The sequence below is a fragment of the Camponotus floridanus genome, unplaced genomic scaffold (genome assembly GCF_003227725.1).
Source record: "Camponotus floridanus strain SB8 unplaced genomic scaffold, Cflo_v7.5 scaffold30, whole genome shotgun sequence".
NCBI lineage: Eukaryota > Metazoa > Arthropoda > Insecta > Hymenoptera > Formicidae > Camponotus > Camponotus floridanus.
The window spans coordinates 181,971-204,677 of NW_020229437.1; the positions used below are offsets into that span (position 1 = coordinate 181,971).

Consider the following 22,707-nt stretch of genomic DNA (forward strand, 5'->3'; position numbering starts at 1 on the left):
CGTATATTTCTTCGTGTACTCACGCGTTACTTTTATTTAGCGCATTTTTCCGAGATCGGGGACTCTTCCGAAATAGAGTCGATTGTTCCCATTCCGGAATTTCTCATCAAGCTTTGCCACTGCAGCTGTTGTTCTCGCAATGAGTTTTGCGCCTTGCGACTTTAGGCGTTGGCGCCTTTTGCTTCGCCCAATAAAACGAGTGGGTCGTCAGCTTTAATTAGGTTCAGTAACAGTCGCAAGAAAATATCAAGAACTAGGCGGAAATATATTCCAACACACACACCATTGTATTTGTTTTTTTTTTAAATTATTCGCAATGCGGCCAGTGCAGAAAAAAGTAATACAAAAATAGAGAAAGACAGAGCAGTTAACTTATTCGTCAAATATTGTTAAAGGCATTACAAGTGAAATAAAATTGAAAAAATGCGAAAAGATTGGCATATAATAAATAAAGATAATTTCAGAAGTCCTTTTACAGGCATCAACAATGTTTTTCAGGCCGCCGAACTTGAAAAACATTGTTGATGCCTGTAAACGGACTTCTAAGACGAGAAATGAGACAATTTTGTATACAAAAATCTTAAATAACTCAAAAACTAATCATTTCCGGACCTATGTTAATTAACTTTTTTTTCTTCTCTCAGCATGAGGAATCCATTCCCGAAATTTTGCCCACCACTTATGAAACATCCTGTAGAGTATAGATCTACAATATGGCGGCTCTATTCATTTCGATATCTCTATGTTTGTGTGATTATATTTTTATTCCGTTTACACTCAATTATATAATAACATAGTCTCCCTACTTTATTGAGCGACGAGATTTTCGAGCGGTGTTAGCTAGTAAAATGCCACTTTATTCGGTAGATACATATGCCAACGAATATGATGAAGATGAATTCATTCTCCAGTCCGCGTTGGAGGATGGGTATGCGTAATTCATCAGCGTAATTGAGCTCGGGCAGACCAAGTTTGTAATGCTTCACGAATTTCATGAGCCGACTACCATTCTGTAATAGCACATTAATTTTAGCACGCAATTTTCAAGCTTTATAATATAAATCAGGATGTTATATTTATTTTATAATTTGCAAGATAATCTCGATATCGATTCAAAGCGAGCAAAAGTCCCACGGAGAGAAGTTCCGTAAGGAAATGATGAAAATAAAGTTGCATGCGGATAATTAGCGTACGATAATACAAGGCATAGATATGGCTTTCGTATGGCAGAAATATCGTTCTATGAAACAGACAGGGCAGCTTCATAACGTAATGGAGTTTTCTTGTTTCGTTCCTGCTCTTCTTTCCTTGGCCCGTTTCTTCGTTTCCGTAGTAACTTTGCTGTTTCCAGCAAGGACAATGCCCTTCTTCTCTCTATGAGACACAGACGTTGCGATATAATACTTAAATTAATCTAGTAAATTTCCACGAAATCTCGTGACTTGCGCGAAATTAGCTTACAGCAGTGCTGTGGTGAAACATACAAAAATATTTACGTTCAGCATACAAATACAGCATGTCTACGAGAAAATTAAAATGTAATATAAATGTGTCACATATTTGCACGAAAAAGAAAAGAAATGTAAGAACAGTTTGCGCGCACAACAATTTATAAGTATATACTTAAACAGACATATGCATTTTAATTTGGAAATTGGACGAATAAAATTTTTAATTTTCTATTTTTATTCCAGTCCCCTTTCGCGTTAAAGGATCTTAAATGCAGTAACGAATAAGACTTGGTAATAACAAGGATAATAGTTTTTACGATCGGCATAATTCTCGGCTGGAAAACGTGCGTCGTCACGTTATAGAGGCCTCTGGCTTCACACGGCTTCGTAATCTAACTCTAAATTAACGCTGCCTAATTCTCGTCCAATTCTCAGTTTTGCAAACGCGGTTAATGGCACGGCATGTCGCGTTCCAGTTTTATTAAAACGAGTTCCGATAAAGTTAACGCCTCTTCTGGCCAACGATGCTACATTTAGACATTTAGATAAGTTAACAGGCCAGTCGGACCGCATATGAGCGTGCTTTTGCACATTTTCCCAGTTTCTCTTTTTTTTCTCTCTCGTAACTTTCCTGTTCTCCGCCGCGTAACTGTCCCTACAGTGTTATATCTATGTTCGTATTTATTCCGCAGAATGGTTGACTCCGGCTGTGATATTCGCCATCTCTATAGCGAAAAGCAAACTCATCACAGCTGTTCGTCGCATGCAATCTCTTGGAAAACAAGCCTTCCGGCAACTCGTGAGATTGATTGTAAGAGGCAAATTGCGTTCTCTCGTAAGACGGTCCTATTTCTTTTTTTTTTCTTTTTTGTTGTTTTTAGGAATAGTAGTCACGTAAAGGAACGACCGGCAATCTCATGGAAGTAATGAGAAAGCGCTCATGCTTGTGCACAAGCCTCGTTCAATATACATACATTCACGAGATTTATCGATATGTTGTTCGAACTGTTCGTTATTTAACGCCGACAATATTCCTGTTATAAAAAATATAAATAATAAAAAAAAGTGATATAAAAGTCGCAACTCACAATACTATTTACATATTCATATCAAATTCTGGGGCGTACTATTTACGATCTATTAGATATAAATCACCAACTCGTGGATGATTTGAAGAAATGATTAATTCAATCAGCGTCTGTGAGAGCGAAAAAGAGAGAGAAAGAGAGAGAAAGGATGGATATTTATATTTTATAAATCCGGAGGGCGGCGCGTTCGCGCGATTCGATATCGGCAAATATTTCATTTTACCGCCGTCGCGTTTCGTGCTGGTATACGTCTAAATATCCTTTCCCCGCTCGATGTGACGTTACCCGCCCGAACGATTCCGCCCGCGAGCAAACTATAAATCTGATAATCGTCATACGACAGTGCTGCAAACGTGTAGTGGAACGTGGGTGCGTGTATCGCACGCGGAACGAGAAAGAGAGAGAAAGAGAGAAAGAGCTATGTATGTGTATGCGCGTATATATATCTCGGCGAATTATTGGTTGCCGCGATTTTTTTTCTCTTTTTAACATCGGGAAATCGGTATTAAATGCACGTAGGCATGCGTGCAAACATCGCGGTTCATTAAATTAATCCAGACACGGGCTGACATATAAACGTTGAACGTGCGAGTTCGCCGCGACGTGCTCCGTCGTCGTAATTTCTCTCGGATGCGTTCTGCCGATTTTAAATCGTGCAGCGAATATTCTCGCGGCTCCAAAAGAAATTAAATTGCTAAATAGTTACCATAGCATCGAACCGCGAACATTGAATATTGCACTATACTTTTTGTGAGACCATAATCGTGAGATATAAATTTTAAAAATACTATAATATTGTATAATGTATTTTAATTAATTAAAATCAATATATTATTTTTATTATTTTTTAACACATATATACTTTATTACTTTGAATATACTATGAAAATTATTAATTCAGGAATATATGTATATATATATATATATATATATATTAACGAGTTAATAATTTTAATAATATTCAAAATAATAAAGTGCATATGTGTTAAAAAATAATATATTGATTTTAATTAATTAAAATACATTATACAATATTATATTTAAAAAATTTTTTTATCTTATTGTATATACATAAGCATTACACACATATATATATAGACACATAATATGCTTAATTACGGTATTAAATAAAGCCTAATCAAAAAGTGAATGTGGAGACAGATTCTCCTAATGGCAATGCACTTTGCTTTTCTGGAAGTGTGACTCATCTGCACTTTTCGTTTGTTCGGCATCATGGGGATACGATCACTAATGGAGAGATGAATGGTAGACAAAGCGCGAATGCCTTGAATAGTGGCTGCGCGGACAAAAGCTGCCACTGACAGCCACTTCGCGATCTCTTTGTCTTAGCTCATAATCGCTTATCCATAACATCGGTACCGACCTCTTTTACTAATTAGACTTGGGTAAACGGTATTAAAGAAAAGTGTGTGTATCCATATGTATGTATAAACACATATACGTACGATGTTTGTCGTAGTATATTCCGAAAGGGTATGTTCCCCATGCAAAGAAATTTCTTGGTTCAGATCGTTGTTCCAATATTACTTCGTCTTTCGCACAATCTGCAAAATTGTGCAGAAAACAGTTCGGCAAAATTGTATTGGTCTTGTGTCATTGGCCTGGGAGAAAAATCTTGCTGCTGGCAAGAAAAGGTGTACACTTCGAGTCCTATCTTCTCTGTGCGTTTCGGACGATACGTGCGTCTTGAGACTTCGAAAGGCTCTCTAGAATCCCCCATGGTGCTACGAGTTTAAGAACTCTCTTGTGCCCCTCTAGGAGAATCGATATCTCGATAGATTCGACAACCTTTCGGGAATAGGGCGTGGAATTTCGCACAACGCAATTTTTTCGTGTATACGATAAACGTGCAGTACTTGCTATAAACATATTTAAACAATATTATTAAATAGCTATATTATGCATTTTTTTCTATAAAAATAAAATTTATATTCCTTAATATATTTTTCGATATTTTATTTGCAATATATACTTTTTTTTTAATTTTAAAAAATTTTTAAGTATTTTTTGAACGATATGTATCTTCTATGAATTATAGACCTTATTACATTATCGAATCGTATTTAAAACAAATATATCACAGTGGAAATATATATTTCACTTCATAATAATATTGTTTAATATTATTTTATAATAATATATATTATTATGTGTCTTCTGTAAAGAAAGATTATCTTCTCAATTTTCGCCCGATAAAGAAAAGGGAACGACAGAGCTCAATTTTGCAAAAATAGCTCTACCGCGGAATAATTATTTCTCTCACGGTAGCGCAATAAAATTGTTAGACAAAATGTATAATGAAATTAATCGGACAATCAGTAGCTTTAGACCGCGCGGTCCCAGAATTTGCAACGGACGTGAGAGCGATAAGGAATGTCCAATAACCCGAGTGGGTAAGTCGGGGACTTCTCGGCATGCGGAACACGTCAGTCCGATAATCTACGAGTCGATAACTTACTTGCCGAATTTCTGGTCAACCCGCGACACAAATTGTCTGTCCGTTCCGCACCTTATAACATCGCCTAATTACAAACATTATCGCCGACACGCTCGCCCATGTGCCAGGCAACAGACCATCATCGATCGCAACTGCAGGCGATAATCTTGCAATTTTACGCCTCACGCTTTATTTTAATTTAATTGCGTATTTTTGCATGCGTCGGTCGCATGATTCCAGTAACTACCAGATAGCGACATTATTTATCGCGTTACATAAATAAAGCTATATCAGTGACTGTCGCTGATGAATATAATTTCACGCAATTTCACGCAAAAAGTACTTTAGTAAGAATTTAGTTTAGTTTATTCTTATGTTAATCTTAGTTAACCTCTTAGTTATTCCTGCATGTCTTTTTTGGAAGTAAAATTAGAAGGTGGCCAAGTAAACATTAATTAAATTAAACTATTATTAAAATTATCTGACATGATTGTTATGATATAAAATTAATATAATTGCATGAAGTACGATTCCAAAATAATAATTATCTCTGTTGAATAAAATCTCTTTCACAAACATAGTTCATTAATGTAATGTAAATTTTGTTATATCTTTAAACATATTTATAACTTACCGCACGTATATAATTGGCTATTATAAATTTTACGTTGCCGTAAATAACGAGCCAAATAAGTTACAACCAACAGCAATATTTTCCTTCCATCCTTTGCCACGGTTCTGAGGGAACTTATGGTGGTCGTTAAAGTCGTCGCTCTCACAATGTGTGTAGTTCTATGTTTCGAATAACAACTCATTACCGAGTCTCGTTGCGGCCCGAAGAAATTATATCGCGTCGAGGACGCACTCGTTTTTAGCGCCCCACGTCCTTGATCACTCACAACCTCTCACGCTTTTACTCTTCCTGTCGCTGGTAGAGCTAAAACAGGGAACAGCTGCACCCAGTTAATTCACGGCAGCGACCGGAGCTGTATACGTCGTCTTACGGATCTCGTTTCCCCTCCATCAAGTTCTCCCTTTCAATCATTATCAACCCCAATTCTATTCGATAGATTGGCGACCGAAATACATAGGTAGTTTCGCTATTATATCGCTAGTTTCGAGCAAAATCCGTGCAAAAAAGAAAGCAGAAATGCTGAGAGGCTAAAGAATATATTCTGGAGCACTGCGAGGTGCAGGAGCCGGAGGAGAAGTCTAAGGAAAGGGTGAATGTGCGATGCACATCGGTGCATCGGTGCATTGTGCATACATGCGTCGCCCTTTCCATAGACAAGCGCGACACTGATACGTGCTCGGGAGACTAAATCGCTCATATAGTTGAAAGCACCCGTCTTTCAAAAGTCCTACCGATAGGAAAGTAACCCGGGCTTTGGCTGGAAACGACTATTGGAGTTAGAGTTTCTTTCTAATATAGAATATATCTTATCGTAAATTGTAACAAAAGGGTTTGATTATTCTTATTTCTGACATGATTTTAATAAAAAAAGAAGCGAAGCGTACTTGGTAAAGTAAAACTTTGAAAATTTTATCGTGAACAAATTTTATCCGTAGAATAAACGTGCAGTAATTAAACGAGCTTGGATGAGAATTACATGACGAAGATCAGAATTTTCATTTTGAACGTATTTTTTTTTTGGCGCGATGGCAAATTTTTTGAAAATAAAAACGGATTTAGCGGTTATCGACGTTGCGTAAAAATAAAAATAATATTTGAAAAGCGATCGGGTTGTAACATATTTTATTTGTTGTTTATGATGGATATTCAATGTTAAGCTATTTTGCTTTGTTTAATACATAATACAGCCGAATTTATGCTCGTAAGAAGCTTAGCTCTGTTTACTGTTTCGAGTTAAACTTTACGTTGGTATTCGCGCGCATTTAGCAGCTGGAAGCATGTGCATAATAGCACCGTTCGAATTCAAACTATTTCGCTGCACAATCGAAATTCTGACCGAAATTTCTGCCAATGTGGCGTAGCCGCTTTCGAACGCCGGTAAATGCAATCTCGCGTGCTGTTAGTTCGTTTTGAGTCGATGCTGACTAGCAGAAATTCAATTTTACGACAAGCGGAATTTTTTTGGGCACGCGATATAATCGCAAACACCATCCGAACGGCGCTTACAGGTTGCATTTTGTTCCAGCGATTGTTATCAAATAATTTATCTTCCATTTTTGTTGTCATAGAATTTCATATATTATTTTGCATCGCGAGATTAAATATTTACACGATTAATAATATTCTAGTTTAATACGGGTTTTTTTAAACATCTTAATTCGAGACCTTTAATTTAATCCTTTATACCCTTCTTAGCTTGGTTTTATATCAAGTAAATATATAAATCTCAATTCGAGAGTTTTAATTTGAATGCCTCTCTTACTCCCCTGAAAAAGCGTAGATGAGAAAAATAGCGGAGCGAAATCACAATTTTTTTTCTTATAATTTCATTATATGCGATTTAATTGGATAACAAATCCTACGAATAAACAAAAGACCGATTATAATAACGGGAAATGTCCACTTAAAAACAGTTATTCCGCAATGTTTATCATTGCGATGTAATTTGCAACTGGGCAAGTTGATAAATACAACAGCTCACGATAAATGTAGCTCTCTCGTGATTTATTACTCGAGGTAGATTTCTCGTCGTGGCGACAAACACTTTAAAATGTGTAATACTATTTATTTCGCCTTTTACTCTGATGTTGTTGATATTTTCTGCGGAGATTGTGGTTGCAAAAATTTATTTTCAACGCGTTACTGGCAAATTGTAAACAATGGTGCACGAGTGCGGACACGTAATCCTGGTAACGATAAATTGAAATCTCTCTCATACATATACAATACGTACATATATAGTGTTCTTTAAATGGAGTTTGCGTGATACTAGACTCGATAATCCGCTTTATATGCGATTTATTAAAAAAATCTTTCGATGCATAATAAATTCAATAAATTAGTATCGATCTTGTCAGTTTATAAACAAACTTATGTTGGCGTATGTTTTTTAGTATCCGTTTTGTGCGATTTTATCTCTGTCGATGTATCGATATATATGGTAGGAAATCCGTTCCAGCTCATTGCGAAGCGTATTCTCTTCACTCTCGAAACCGAATAAACAACGACTGCACGATCGTGAATTTTCTAGTAGAATCGCAGTCTCCATCCCACGAGCTAGCTATTCAACCCCTCTCGTAGTAAGTACGTGACTAAATATATTCTTTTTCATTTTCGAGGCTTCTAGAACGGAAAAAGTGTCGTGTCCCAATTCACGTTTAGCACGACTGTCGCGTATATTGTAGATCTGTTCGTGTTTAGTTGACTTACCTCGTCGACGTGCTTACACAATGAATTACACGCTTCTCGTGAAGATCAAACTCTAAAGTGGAAACTCTTCTTTTTCCACGGACGTAATCGCGCTATGCATTGGTGACATCAGCATCGTGCGGCATAATGCTAAAAGAAATTCAACGCATAAATTACAAATGATAATGAATATAAAAATGATAATCAATATGATTAATAAATATTTACAATTATTATACAATAGACACACTTTTATATATTAGCCATATATATTAATATTTTACTTTTTATAAAAGTTTTAAAGAGTTATTTAAAGAAGAATATTATTAGTGCTAAGTTTGAGCGACAATAAAATGTTATTTGTGAAATTCAGAGAATTAAATAAATTTGTATTTTTTGAAAGAATAATGTTCTTTCAAAAAAATTTATTTACTACTGACAGTTCTCTATTAAATTTATTCACGATTTACGCAAGATAATAATTTGAAATGTGTAATTATATTATAAAAGTATATATAATATTTCCTATGTATAATTAAAAAAAAGAAAGAAGGAATATGAACAAGAAGCAAGAAATTGTTTAAAACTAGACTTTCGATACATATTTAATATAATACGCAGATTTATATTTCTTCGACGATCGTAACTGTTTCGAATGTGGAAAGTCGAAGAAAACTATATACGTAGTAGTATGTTCTGAAAGTTTTCGTGCCTTCAGAGTAATGCATTTATCGTCGCACAGATCTCGGGGAAAAGATATTTATGAGTCTTGATACAAGATTGCATCCAAATCGCGCCTTCCAAGTTCGAAAAATATATTTCTTCTTACATAGTTTCGAATCCGCCTTACGAGACATTTTGCATCACTATTGTATGCAAATTTTTCTAAATTTTCGAGTGAATATGTAGCAAGGATTTTGTTTGTATACTCAGAATGTATAATTTTTTATCGATAAATATCTATTGACAAAAATCGATGAAAGTAACAATTCGCATATCGAAAATTATTTTATAGAAAGATCTATTTGCTGCTAGCAATGGTCTATTATAATTACCGCCGGGTAATGATAAAAAAATGTATGATATTTTCATAGAAGCACATACATTATATTTTCTTTACATAATTGAAAAAAAGAGATAAGAGATTATTATTTGAAAACTTTTCATAAATGTAATGAAATTAAATTATAGAGTGATTGTTCAGAAGCAGACTCTAGAGAAACGATAATTAATATTAAATTCAAATCTCGCTGGTCAAATTGAATAATTTAATAAGCATAGAGAGATTGTCAAAATATAATTTAAAACAAGATATAAGATAGTGATTAAGCGAACAAGTATTTTTACTTTTCATTCTGTTCGAGTTTTTGCAAAAAAAATCGAAAGTAAAGAAATAAAAAAATTTCAATGTACTTGTTTAGTTAGCTTCGAAAATGTTCGTTCAATTGGCGAATTGTATTTGGCGTGCAGTTAATGTCAGATATACTAGAGATTTTTCATCCACATTGCACGTCTGGAACTTTTTCCGTATGTCGCTCGTTGCACGATAAGAAGGGGAAGAAATAAACGGCGCGGCGGTAAATGCAAGTCTAGCTGCCTAGAGAGCTGGAAACTCTATTTTATGGTAAATAGATGTTGCGCGGCACCGTAGGTGAAAAAAGCGAAGCAGGAAGAAAGAACGGAAAGGAAGTTAAGAACGGTACAGCGATGTCGAGCCTCCAGCAGACGGTGAGAAAGAGGCGATAGTTTCACCCTCCGGTTTATCGGTTTTCGAACAGGATGCTCGATCCCCCTCTCACACTATCGGCTGCACATTATTGTCACCTTCCAGCATACAAAGCTTCCATAGATATTCAGGCTTAGCGTACATCAAGGTTAAGTCCCGCTACATAAGGTGAAATGACATTTGACGAAATTATGGATATGCAATTTCTTATCATAAACGGTGACAGAACATTCGTATCTTATAGTATTGAATAAAATCAGCGATAGAACTATTGACTGTAAAATATCTTTCCATAAAGTAGAATTTTTTATGTGCATAAGATTTACATGAAAAATTTTCTACGGATTTTCTTAAGATATGTTTTTTATTTCCTACTTCTTTTTTATTATTTCTGTTTGTCACGATGTCACAACGTCAAGTATATAAAAAAAAACCACTGGCCGTAATCATGTTCACGATATATCATCAAATAGCTTATTTGGAATTTTTATATCAAAAGCATGTGCAGTGTATTCAAATATCTTTATAACTAGAGTCGTCGTGTAATAAAAATCTAATAGCAATTTTTTGATATGATTTTGATATAAACCTTAAATTGCGATCAGAATAAAATTGATCCAATCATTCTCGAGATCTCGAAATAAAAAAATAATCATTTTTCTTATTTTAAGTTTTATTTTCGTATGCATATGCACGTGTAAAATTTTTTTTATCAATGAGATTTATCGGATAAATCTTAAAGTTGGCGAAAAGGCTTAGCGAAGGTTTATCCTGAAGGGAAAGTTGAGCACGTAAATGGTTTTTTAAGGCTTATAAAACTTATTTTATCAATATCCCTCTTCGCGTTTATGATTATCGCCGATGATCGCTCTTCCGATGCCATGGAGTGAGATATCTCATTGAGACCTTGCTGCGGAACGGTCAATGAGAGCACGTTCTGCTCTGACAAGCAGCTCGACCCGAATCGGTCGATTATGGAATCGTCGTTAATGGGTCTCCTCTCGTTCCGTCTATCTTGTCATATGATATTACTTGTAGTGATGACTTTTATATGCCGTAATATCTCATATGAATCGCGTTGATAGGTTGACTGGTGCAACTTAGTCCGATTTTGCACGAGAGATTGGCCTCCCATTCCCTAGATTGCTTAAATTGTTAGCATCGCGGAAATAAGTACTTTCTCTTATCATGTCTGCCGTATGATATCTTCTGTGTTAAAGTACCTTAATGTTTCATAACGAGTCGTACTTAATTGAGTTCAAGTCGATATAATTGTAAGATACGAATAAGGAAACGAGAATCTCGGAATAAATCTCATTCGTATCAATCTTATTGATCGATTAGATCTTGTCTTGCTTCGAGCTTAATTTTTACTCGACATTATCGTTGTTATTTCGATTCGTTGATTTGGAATGCAATCGTTTGCGAAACGGAATTGATTCGTTTATTCACGATCGCGGATAAAATTGCGCGTTAGAAAATGAAGCGGACGTTAGTTAAAAGATAAATGGTTCGTCGAGTCTTGATTAATTCGAGAGTACAAGGTATCGCGCGTTTATTTTCACCGTGGACGGTTCGTGTTTTTGCGAATAAATGCAATAGCCTGAAAGGAGGAGAGACATCAGGCAACGGTGGAACAACTTTAAAAACAATATTTATATTATTTTTTATTAACCTATTACTTGTTTATTTGGATCCTTTGAATAAAAAATAAGAAAAATAAAAGCTTATATTTAAAAAGAATACTTTTTTTTGACAAATATCGTTATTCCATAAAATATATATATTTGTATTTCATCAAATATATATTTGTTTATTATTGTATACATCGAATTTTATGAATTTAATAATATTTTAATATATTAATTATTTTAAATATTATTATAATTTGCATTTTAAATTTATATGTTACAGATCAATATCTACGAAAATCAATTCTACTATTGTACATCGATTGGTGAGTGAAAAACTTTTTATTTTATGATAAAACAGTCAGAAAAAAAATATATATATATATATATTTTTTTTTTCTGATGGTTTTATATATATATATATATATATATATATATATATATATATATATACATACATCGTATATAGTATTTTAAAAAATTTTTAACTTTTATTTGTTCTATACAAAAATTTGAATACTTTTTATATTCTTGAATGTTTTTTTTTATTTCTTTTTAGAAAGATTTTTTTTAATTAAATGAAAAGTATATATGCCATGAAAAAGTTTTGAGCAATTACGCTCTTGAAAGATTGACGTGTATTAATTGCGAGATACTTCATGTATGTATATATCTAAAGCTGATATCAGTTGCTATTATTTTGCTACAAGAAGATTAATGCTTGCGCATGTATATAACGCTTGCGGTGTGCATAACTACTGTATTATGGAAACGAGGTTAGCAGTAGTAGTTTAGCGATCAACTGGCTTTTCTTGGGAACGCATAGTGTAATTAAGATATAATTGTGTTATCTCCTTGACGAGGGCGGAATATGTAACGGTATGATGCAACATCAACGATGAAAGTTATCCGAGATTAATTTCTGACGTATATATAACTTCTAGAATTAATATATATACATATTTGGGGAAAAGTAACGATACGCGAATAATTATTACATTATATTATCCAACGCGAATTATAGCAATAAATAAAGTTATTTTTATTACGTCTTATATTTATAATACAAATGCTATAGCTAACAATAAGTACAATACTACAACTGACTTTTGGCTATGTCAGATTGTTCTGTAATTACAGTTCTAATAATTATTTTATTGCCAGATTGTATCTATATCTAATATCGAATTTGACAATGTAATTATGTGGCAACTACTATATATATGTATTGAATATACAGAATAACAGGATATCGATCGTCGGTGATAAAATTAATTAATATATATATATATATATATATATATATATATATATATATATATATTAGTTGTGACAAGTGTCAAGTATATTCTTTTCATCGTAATTTTATCTTATTTAGAATACAAAGAGTCAACATTATGTAAATAGGTATAATACACATAAATCAGAGGCGCTGTTCGCGCTTGTTAGAGTATCAAAGCAGCTTGCCCGCCCATTCGCAGCATGTCTATCTCGTTGGTGTATTCAACCAACCGCAGGGGACAAAAGCCACGCTAATATGTGCAAACTGACGCAAGAAACTGCTGGCTGGATGTTTGCCGCATATAGCGCTTGCATTATGAGAAATGTTGTTTTAGAAGGCGCCGCGAATAATTTATGCGAAGTTGATATTCCTAGAGGCGATTAAAAATTTCATGTATTATTAAGGAGCAACACAAGATTTTTTTTGTCTGAAATATTTATTTCGCGTATATGAAAAGAAATATCTTGCATAATTTATTAAAATAAAATGATAGTATTAGCTTTGAATGATAATATTAGCTTTGATATCTCGTGTGAAAATTAATTAATTACTTAACACTGTTACTAAATTATTTGTTTATTACTCATCCAGAATATAATTATTTATCAAGAAATAGACGTGTATTTAACGCGTGACATACGCAACATTGTACTGTAACAAGAATACCTAAATGCTTGTGTAATTCTCATGATTTCGGAATGCGGAGGGTCACAGTCAGCTTGTGCAATCGTCCTAACGAAGTGACGTTGATTAATCATGGCGCGTATTGTTATGCGAATTATGTTTATCTCGAGAGGAATTTGAAAACCGTTTACAAAGCTCCTTTAGCCCTTTCAAAGGATCATAATATTATATCTCTTTCAATTCATTTTCTTGTTTTAGCACATACTATAGTTACAAAACCGTGACCCATTTGCAGAAATAGCATTACATTATAGATCACAGTCATAAATTATTATTGATTACTTTGCATTATTAATTATCTATTATTAATTATAATAGCATAATATATGCATTTGGATGATTTAGTATAGTTTCAAATTATTCTTATTGCTAGCGTAAATTAATTATAATAATATTTCTATTTCACACATTAGTAATTAGGTTAAATAGTTCATATTCATTGCACTTTCATATAAATAAACGAATACATTATACAAAAACTTTTGTATAATGAAAAACAGAATATTTAGTATTACTTCAAAAAATAAAAAAGATATCACGCCCGAAAGCGATAAATTATTATGCAAATGAATGCGAATGCAAAACAAATCGTTTTATACATTTTAGTTAATTTTATTGCTGATCGATATCCTGTTGTCTTTTACATTCAATATTTTAGTAGAGGTCACACAAGTAGTGAACAAAGCGTCAACCAATTTGACACGCAAAAAGTTCGCAAATCGTGTCTTAACTTTCACGGCAACGCCTCGTCGTCGCGTCTAACGATCTCCGGATATACGTTAACGGGTATTACCGGTGCTGACGAGAGACGGGACGCGTTTAAGGATTAAAGTCGAGCTTATGAAAGCCAGTATGGAACTCGCCGCGCTATGTGTGTACGTAGATTCGAGAGCAGATGTTCGTAATTGCTCTCCTCTGCTACTCCCTTCTACTCGTGTTATAAGTGGTGTGCCGCGCGTATAGTTCTCCCTGAGAAAGCCGTTGTTTCGGCGCGCTTCGGTGGTGTTTACTTGTCGGTACGGGATGCTCTCGTGTGTATCATATGCGAAAATGTAACCGGATACTAGTTAGAAGTATTCGCTCCAACGCACACATAAGCAAACTGCGCGCATTGCATTTAAACATATATTCGTATGAAAGGCGTTGTACGCCTACATAAATGTATATGTATACTATATGTGTGTATAATTGATTTGCATACGAATGATTAAACATAAATATCTATATGTTTAATCATTCGTATGCAAATCAATTATACACACATATAGTATACATATACAGTCCAGCTCAAAGTGTTGAAGTGTAAATAAGTACATACGTTTACATGGATGCTACGGTAGGAAGAGAGAGCATTCAAGCCGTGGAAGAAGAAGCCTCGTTAATTTCTACGGTGAAACATGCCGGTGAGATTTACTTATATTTTTCCCAGAGAGCTTTTAGCTTTTATGTCAGAACCCCGGCGTTTCCTCCGGGCTAATATAATTTCCAATTTGCCTTAATCCCTCGCACTTCGTGTCTGCTCGTACGCGCGAATTGCAAATATTTACTGCACCTAGTATGCGATAAGAAAAATACTAATTAGAAAATTATGCGTCGTGATAGTTTTTCTGAAATCGACCCAACATGTCTCTTTTATGATCGCAACTTGTCTTCTTCTATGGGTCACATAAAACGGATGAGCGTTTGTTAAAGGAAGGAGAAGCATGTCGGTACAAATTTCCGTTATTTTCGCGTGACTAATATCCCTTTTCTTGATGAATTCCTTGGTTCTTGTCAAAGCAATCTGCCATCTTTTCAAGATGGCCCGAAGTTCACGTAAAGGGATGAACGACGCGTGACTTTAAGATGGATGGTCGTCGCGACTTTCGAATTAATCGATACTTCTTGGAGGGATTAATTTAACTCGGAGAAGAAAAATAGTCTCTCGCTCTTTCTTTTTTCTGCTTAAGTTGATGTCGTGTTTTTACTTGGATAGCTTTCGCATTATTTATGCAGAGGCGACGTCTGTGCGATGCAGCCAATGCGAAGTTAAAGACGATAGTAAATTTCCAGTAAAGTCCCCCGTATATGCAAAAGTTCGTGATGTCTCATAACGTATTGTATTTTAAAAAGAACCAACGCGATTTTGATTACAGATAATAAACAAGATTATAAATAAATTTTCGTGCGCTTTTCAATCAGCATCGCGATTTAAATTAACGAGTTTTAAACACATCGGGTTTTTAAATTAACTATATTTTTAACGTGAGTAAAAAAAAATGCAAATTTATAACGAAATTATATCGTGTACCTTCGTAAGATCTTATTCGAAGGGTAAAGTGTAAAATCGGACGATGCGACACGTTTGATTAACAGTTCGCGAATATATCAAATCTATGTGAATTTTTACAGCTGGTATAGGAATGAGTTTTTTTCGATCTCAGCTCGTATTTTATCAGCCTGTATTTTTTTCAAAATTTTTGCAGCGAGATCAACAAAACGTGATACGTCGTAATCCTCGATCAATTTCCGTGTCTCGAACTTGAATGGCCGATAAAAGTAATGACTAGTGCGCTAGATAATGTCATGCGTCGTGAAATCCGCCATAAGGGCGGAGCCCTCTTCTCTTCTACGCTCGTTGCTAATTGATCCGTCGGCGTTGAGAACACGAAGCGTCTTTCCGACACGGTGCGCTCACAAGAGCCATCCCTGAAATTTACTCGCACCTTCGCTGGAGTTTACTCCGAAGCCATCTCAACGCAAGATTGTGTAGTCCCGACGAGAGAAAATCCAAGTGAGGTGAAAAATAAAAGAAGAGTAGATTGTTCGGTTGACTCGAACCGGAAACGCGACGATAAAGGTTTCTTTCAGTTTTTGCGACAGCATGGTATGAGAAATTTAAATGCCCCAAATATCAGGATACGTGAAAACATACATAAAATGATAGTAATGCATCGCCATTGTAGGAATTTCCTTCTCGGACGTTAAACGAACAAAGATTCTCTATATATATATTTGAAAATTCAGAGAACTATTATCTGAATATATATAATGTGTATAAATAAAAAATGTATATGCATACAATTTATGGTTCGAAGGAGTTATTATAAATAGAGCTAGATATGCAATATGCTGTTAATAATCTTTCATTCAAATCCATTATAAGCCGGCGAAGCTAATTTCAGACAAATGGCTTTCGGTTAACGCTGCTTTGTAAAGTAGTTAATGAAACGTATCCAGCAAGATTTATAATCTCGTAGTTTAATAAACTTGCAGAGATGATAAGCTACGCGTAATAATTATAAAATACATTTTCTTAGGTACATTTACTAATCATTTATACATTAATCAGAAAGTTGGAAAATGTCTGAATTATGACTTCAGGATAATAAAAAAGTGAAACTTGAATAATAAACGCGCTTTTCTTAGATCAGAAGATTAACAAATATTATTATTAACAAATATTATATGTGCTAATAATTAGATATATGCTAATAAAGAATCAATTTGCTATTGACGAGAGGCTCAATGCTAGAATTTGGCTAATCGTTGGTTCGCGTAGCAAGAAAGTGCAGCGGACATGACGACTTTCGACCTTCAGTTAGCACCACGCGCGATGAATATTTATCGAGTCGGCAGCGTACCGCGACAAATTAACGTCGGCCAGCGCACGTGGCCGGGGTAATCGCGTATAATGAACAAGTTTAATCACGATATTTTAACAGGAGTCCGGAAATTAGTCCCGAACGACGGGAAGGAGACGAGAACGCATGAAACTTCTGTCGTTAGATGATTATGCATGGATGAATCGTTCCAGAGACGATGTCTCGCTGGTTCGTCCTCGAGATCTCAAGTGCCCGACGATTTCTCACTTGACAACGAGAGGAGGAAGGTTTTGCCGCATGTTGCTTCGGCGCCAACTGCAAACGTGATTCGCGTGCCAAAGCGCCGCGAAATGCCAGGGAACGCGTTAACCGCGTATGGGTGTTATACGGATTCTGCCCACTTTTCGGGCGAGAAAATTGCATGTCTGTTTATGCCGTGGAATTCTACGGCCGTGGGAGAAGAGGGCTGTACGTCGCGGCGCCGGCAAAAACGGCGAACGGTTTTTGCATCGCGCTCCAACCTCCGGTCGTTTCCACTTCTCGCTAACGTACGCCCTCTTCTATCTCTATCTCTCTCTTTTACCTCGAGGATGAGTACGTATTACATATGCATAGTTTCATAAATTTGTGCCGTGATACCGCTTCTTCGGATATTCGAGCGCGCGTCTTGAAACGCAGCCAGGAAACCTGTTTGTAATATTACGGCGGTTGATACGATGGTGGATATCGTTGATGGCTTTTCGGGATACCGATGTTGATCGAAAAGGAGAACACGAATGAGAAACGTTGATACTCTTGCTATTACACGAGTAGTGTCCATCTCCAATTACTACATTGACTTTTGTTAGATTACAGTGGACTGCACTTCCACTGCAGACTACAATCGACAGTGGCTATTGTCCCGATCGAAGATACGCGAAATGGACGCAAGTTGGGCCACTATCGACATCAATGACATTGAGATCCGTGGACTGAAATTGCCAATTCCATTTCCGAAATGTTTGCTTTGTCATTCAACTGTCTTGTTTGTTGATACATTGTGTATTTTAAGCTTATGCCTTACTCGGTCGTGGAATATTAATAATCTTCGCCGTAATTGAGTTCCTTAATTCAGCGTCAGCATGCTGATACGCAACAATGGTTCCGAATCGTTTTTCTCCTCGCTGCCAAGTAGTTTCATCGGTATACCGCGAGCGGATTATTAATTGCTTAACGTTTTGATAAATTGTTGCAGTCGACTCTCGTTACCGCTCATTTGCGAAATAAGCATGTAGAGAACGGAGCGTGCGTTAAGCCCGACTGATTTGGATAATACTCCGAAGCAGTGTTCCTAGATAAATTGCACGAATGAAAATGAGTAAATTCATCGGCCATTTTAGCATTAAAACTTACTTTAGATATTATATAATTCGCGGTAAAATTCGGAACAGAATTAAATTCATATAACTTTATATGTAATGCAGTATACAAAAAAAGAAAAAAGAACTTGCGAAGCAGCATTAGAATTAAATGTAAATATGTAAAATTCCAAAAATTATATTTTAATTTCGATATAATTTTAATATATTAACTTAATGTAAAATTATATTGTCTTGAATTTTAATGCTAATAATATATCGTTTGAAATTGGTTTAACGTAGAAAAATAAACATGTCTTGACGTCAGTATTTAAGATTGAAGTTTATTTTCGTCTTAATTACGATCAACGTAACTGTAAAATGAAAAAAAATCTTTCTTTTAACGTATTTGGTTTTTAAAGTTTTATCGAGAATCTTTGCTGAAAACAGGAATGTTCATTTCCTCAGTGCTGTGACTTTTCGTTGGATTTATTACTAGAATCTTTCGCAATAAACGGTGACGGAAGAGCGAGAGACAGAGTGAAATATTTTTATATCATTTGCTCCTCATGGCTATGACATCCCGCAAACTTTGTAAAAATACTTTCGACGGAATTAAATTAATCAACGTTGTAATTGAATATTAAAAACGATCAATTTTTCGAATTCTTTTTCTTTTGTCTTTTTCATCATTGAAGTATAGGCTTGCAATTTAAAATAGTGTGAGAAATAAAAAGTTGATACAATTATTTTTTGATGATATATATAGTTTTAACGTTAGAGAAGATAAAAGCGAGAAAAGAGAAAATATATACCGTATTCTATCGAGTTCTAAGAATATTTCTATATGTACATAAATAGAAATTGGCTCTGTTCCACGTTAGATTCTTTTTGCTGGAAAATAGAAATTCATAAAAAGCGCTTGAAGCATCATGTATATTTTTTAGTAAGAGGAAGTTTTAAATAATTTTATTCGCACAAAAAATATGAACGTAACTTTTGCTGCCATGCCAAGTGGTAAAACAAGTTGTTAAAACAGAGAAAATTTATTCAAATATTTAGAGCTTGATGATATAGATATTTATTTATTATATGTTCAAAATGACATAAAATATTATTTTTCTTCAAAAGTGTATGTTGCTTCAATTTGCATTAATATAATTAACATTTTTAATTAACATTCTGGTTTAATAAACAGCGATTTTTATTTGACGTCGACATAATATACATAATTACTCACTCAGTGTTTTTATAAATGAGAACAGAACGACTGGATAGTAACATAATGAAGAATGCATGAGCGCAGCTGAAGATAAATCGTTTTATTTTAGCTAATTAATATGTAAACCAAACTTTAAGAATATTAAGCTTTATATCTTACAACTAAATTGCTTACAATTTATTTCTGTCAAAATAATTTATTATATTTGTTCCGCATATTCCTCGAAACACACAGACACATCGTTCTCGAAGAAAAACGTCATTCGGTTTTGTGAAAGCAAGCCTTCGAACGTGAGTAATGCGAATACGTTTCCCTAGAGTAGAGGCAAGGCGCTTTATTTCCATCGATACGCATTTCCTTTCGTATGATAACGTACACACATCTGATATTCCCGCAGCTCCATTCGTTTATTCTTCCTTTATTTTTACTGTACGTTTTCCGTATTCTGTATAACGTCCCTTAACTGGGCGGCGGAAAGCGCATTATTTACGGTAATCTACTGGACGTATTGTATACATGTGTGTTATATATATATATACACAGAGTATCGATCTTGCAGCTTATCTTGCAGATTGTATGCTTTATTATATAGAAAAAAGTAACGATAAGTTACGGTACATCGAGCTTATAGTCGAAGCTCGTGTTCGCAACATTATATTTAACTAACGATATAAAGCTTTATGTGCATCACAAACGACGTAGTCCGGTTCCTTTCGGGAAAACGCACACCCCTTCTGCGACAAATATTTGCACTGAAGTCTCCCGTTACGTGGATAACGTAGACTTGGTCGCGCTTCCGCCTCTCTTCTCTCATCTCCACCTTTCCCTTGTCATCCTTATGATCCGAGGGACTTTCCAAGTTTTCTAATTAGTATAGTGCCTTCGGGTGAGAGACGAAGTCGGCCTCTCGACAGTTTAAAATGGAGAAAATGGGAATAGCCTTTGAGTCCTGTAGGGAACTTTGGACGAGGTGCCTCATCTCCTCGGCTTTTTGCGTCTCCTCCTTCTCCTCGCGTACAGGAGCCATAGAGCTTCATCGGCTCCGAGATTTCTCTCGCGACACCGTCTCTCGCTTTTATTATTCGCGTTTGGCCAACCCTTCAGCGTCTCGTATCTAGCTATCTCGGCCCGCTGTCATTCTAAAGTGCAAAGTTCCGATGAACCGGGGGAAAAATCGCGATCGGATGAGAAAGGATTATTCCGATGGCTTGATGTTCGTATATGCGATTAAAGTCAACAGGTCCTTGTGTCGGAAAGTAATGGGATGCGGGGATCGCATGGATTTGAAGTTCCGCTTCGAAGAACGATGGATGAAAAGGATTAAGGGAATGCGTAATTCCACGCGAGATTTGCTTCATAAATTTAAATCATTTCCGGAGTGATTTATTGATTCGCGAAAACCGAGGAAACTCTGCGAATATCTGGAATTGAACGGAAAAGAATTGATTTGCGGCTTATTTCGCAGACTTAATCTATTTCGCAGTATTATCGTTTCTAATGGAAAGAGGGGAAAATAAGCTCGGAAGACCTCTGTAATCTATTGTATGATATTCTATTTTTTATATACCTTTATGGACGCATGCGCGTGATGGAATACGAATGAGACAGAGAAAGAAAGAGAGAGAGGCAAAAATATGGATAATATACGCACATATATAACAGAATTTTTCGCTTTTTGATTATAATAATCTCCGGCTCGATTTTCATAGGCTACGCCACAATATGCGCATATTTTGCATCAATCGATAAAAAGTCAGTGATTAATGGTCACGATGAAAATAGTCGGTAAGTGACGGTTCGTTACATCATTTCAAAGAGAATTTTTTTCTTTTTTTTATAGAGATAAGTAAATCCGGTGGATCGTTTTACAAACATGTTTTCTAACAGGAGTTGCGCTGCATGCTTTATAAAACGCCAAAATAATAAATTAAGCATGCCACGCGATAGCTAGTTAATGATATTTATAACTTGTTGATGCATACGATTAGGAATGATAAATTACTAAAATCTTATTAACCGTGGTCACATAATTCATGCAATGATTAAGATATTTTGAGCTTATATGATATGAAAGAAAATTAATTTTTTTACAGTTATAAACTTGCTCAGTATAATAGCCAACATACATAATATGCACGAATGTAACGAATAACGTGGAAATTATGGACGTTAAAATTTTCGAATTGTATAGCTCTTCTAGCAAGAAGGGAGAATACTTCTGTGCGAATTATTCTTTTTTTTTATCCAACTTTAGCTCGGTAGCCATTATTTGCATTCACTCTGCTATGTATGTGGGCAGTTTGCTGTAAAAAACCGTGAGCAAACAACGGAAGTTAGTTCAATTACGGCCTCGCCCGTTAGAAAACACGTTAGAGATATTATTCTCTCCGAATTGGACTTTATCGCATGCGAAAAGAGAGACGGGAGCATTTATCGTGTGTATCGTTTTCATATTTTTAACAGGCAATGTTTAAACAACGGTAGACAATAACGATATCCCAGAGGTGGGCTATTAGAAGCGAGCCGATTCGATCCTAAATCGATTACCGTCCAACGTTCCATCAATTTCTAATTGACGCGATAATAAATTTTACCATTTCCCCGCCGTCACCTATTTCCACGTCGCCATTAATGCGCTCGCGCGCACCGTCATCCGAATTTCCTCATCCTCCGATTAAATTTAAGCGTTTCGGTACATACCATCCACCGCGCTCGAGTATATCGCGGGACGCTTTTCGGCCATTCCGGGGGTAACTTAATGGCTCCCGATGGCACCGTTGATGAGCGAGCCTGCTTTATATGAGGCTCCTTCGAAAATTAATGAGTGTTTTCGAATCGGCTCGTACGCCGATTTGTCAGCGATAATGACGCGCGGGACTTTCGCGCATTCCCTGCATGCTTGTTTTTAACGACCTGCGATTT

At 35.4% G+C, this 22,707-nt stretch overlaps 1 protein-coding gene and 1 long non-coding RNA gene across 5 annotated transcripts in view; one reads left to right on the plus strand and one right to left on the minus strand.

Annotated features, from left to right (window-relative positions):
• LOC105247912 (bifunctional heparan sulfate N-deacetylase/N-sulfotransferase) overlaps positions 1–22,707 on the minus strand; it is a 209,188-nt gene that overhangs the window by 108,711 nt on the left and 77,770 nt on the right. Inside the window, exon 2 of the mRNA XM_011252374.3 lies at positions 8,341–8,469. The gene's annotated coding sequence lies outside the window, so the exon portion shown is untranslated. The remainder of the gene's footprint in view (positions 1–8,340; positions 8,470–22,707) is intronic.
• LOC112638458 overlaps positions 1–22,707 on the plus strand; it is a 118,882-nt gene that overhangs the window by 10,278 nt on the left and 85,897 nt on the right. For all 4 annotated transcript variants that reach the window (XR_003123008.1, XR_003123007.1, XR_003123009.1 and 1 more), the window contains exon 2: positions 11,960–12,002. This is a non-coding gene — a long non-coding RNA (uncharacterized LOC112638458). The remainder of the gene's footprint in view (positions 1–11,959; positions 12,003–22,707) is intronic.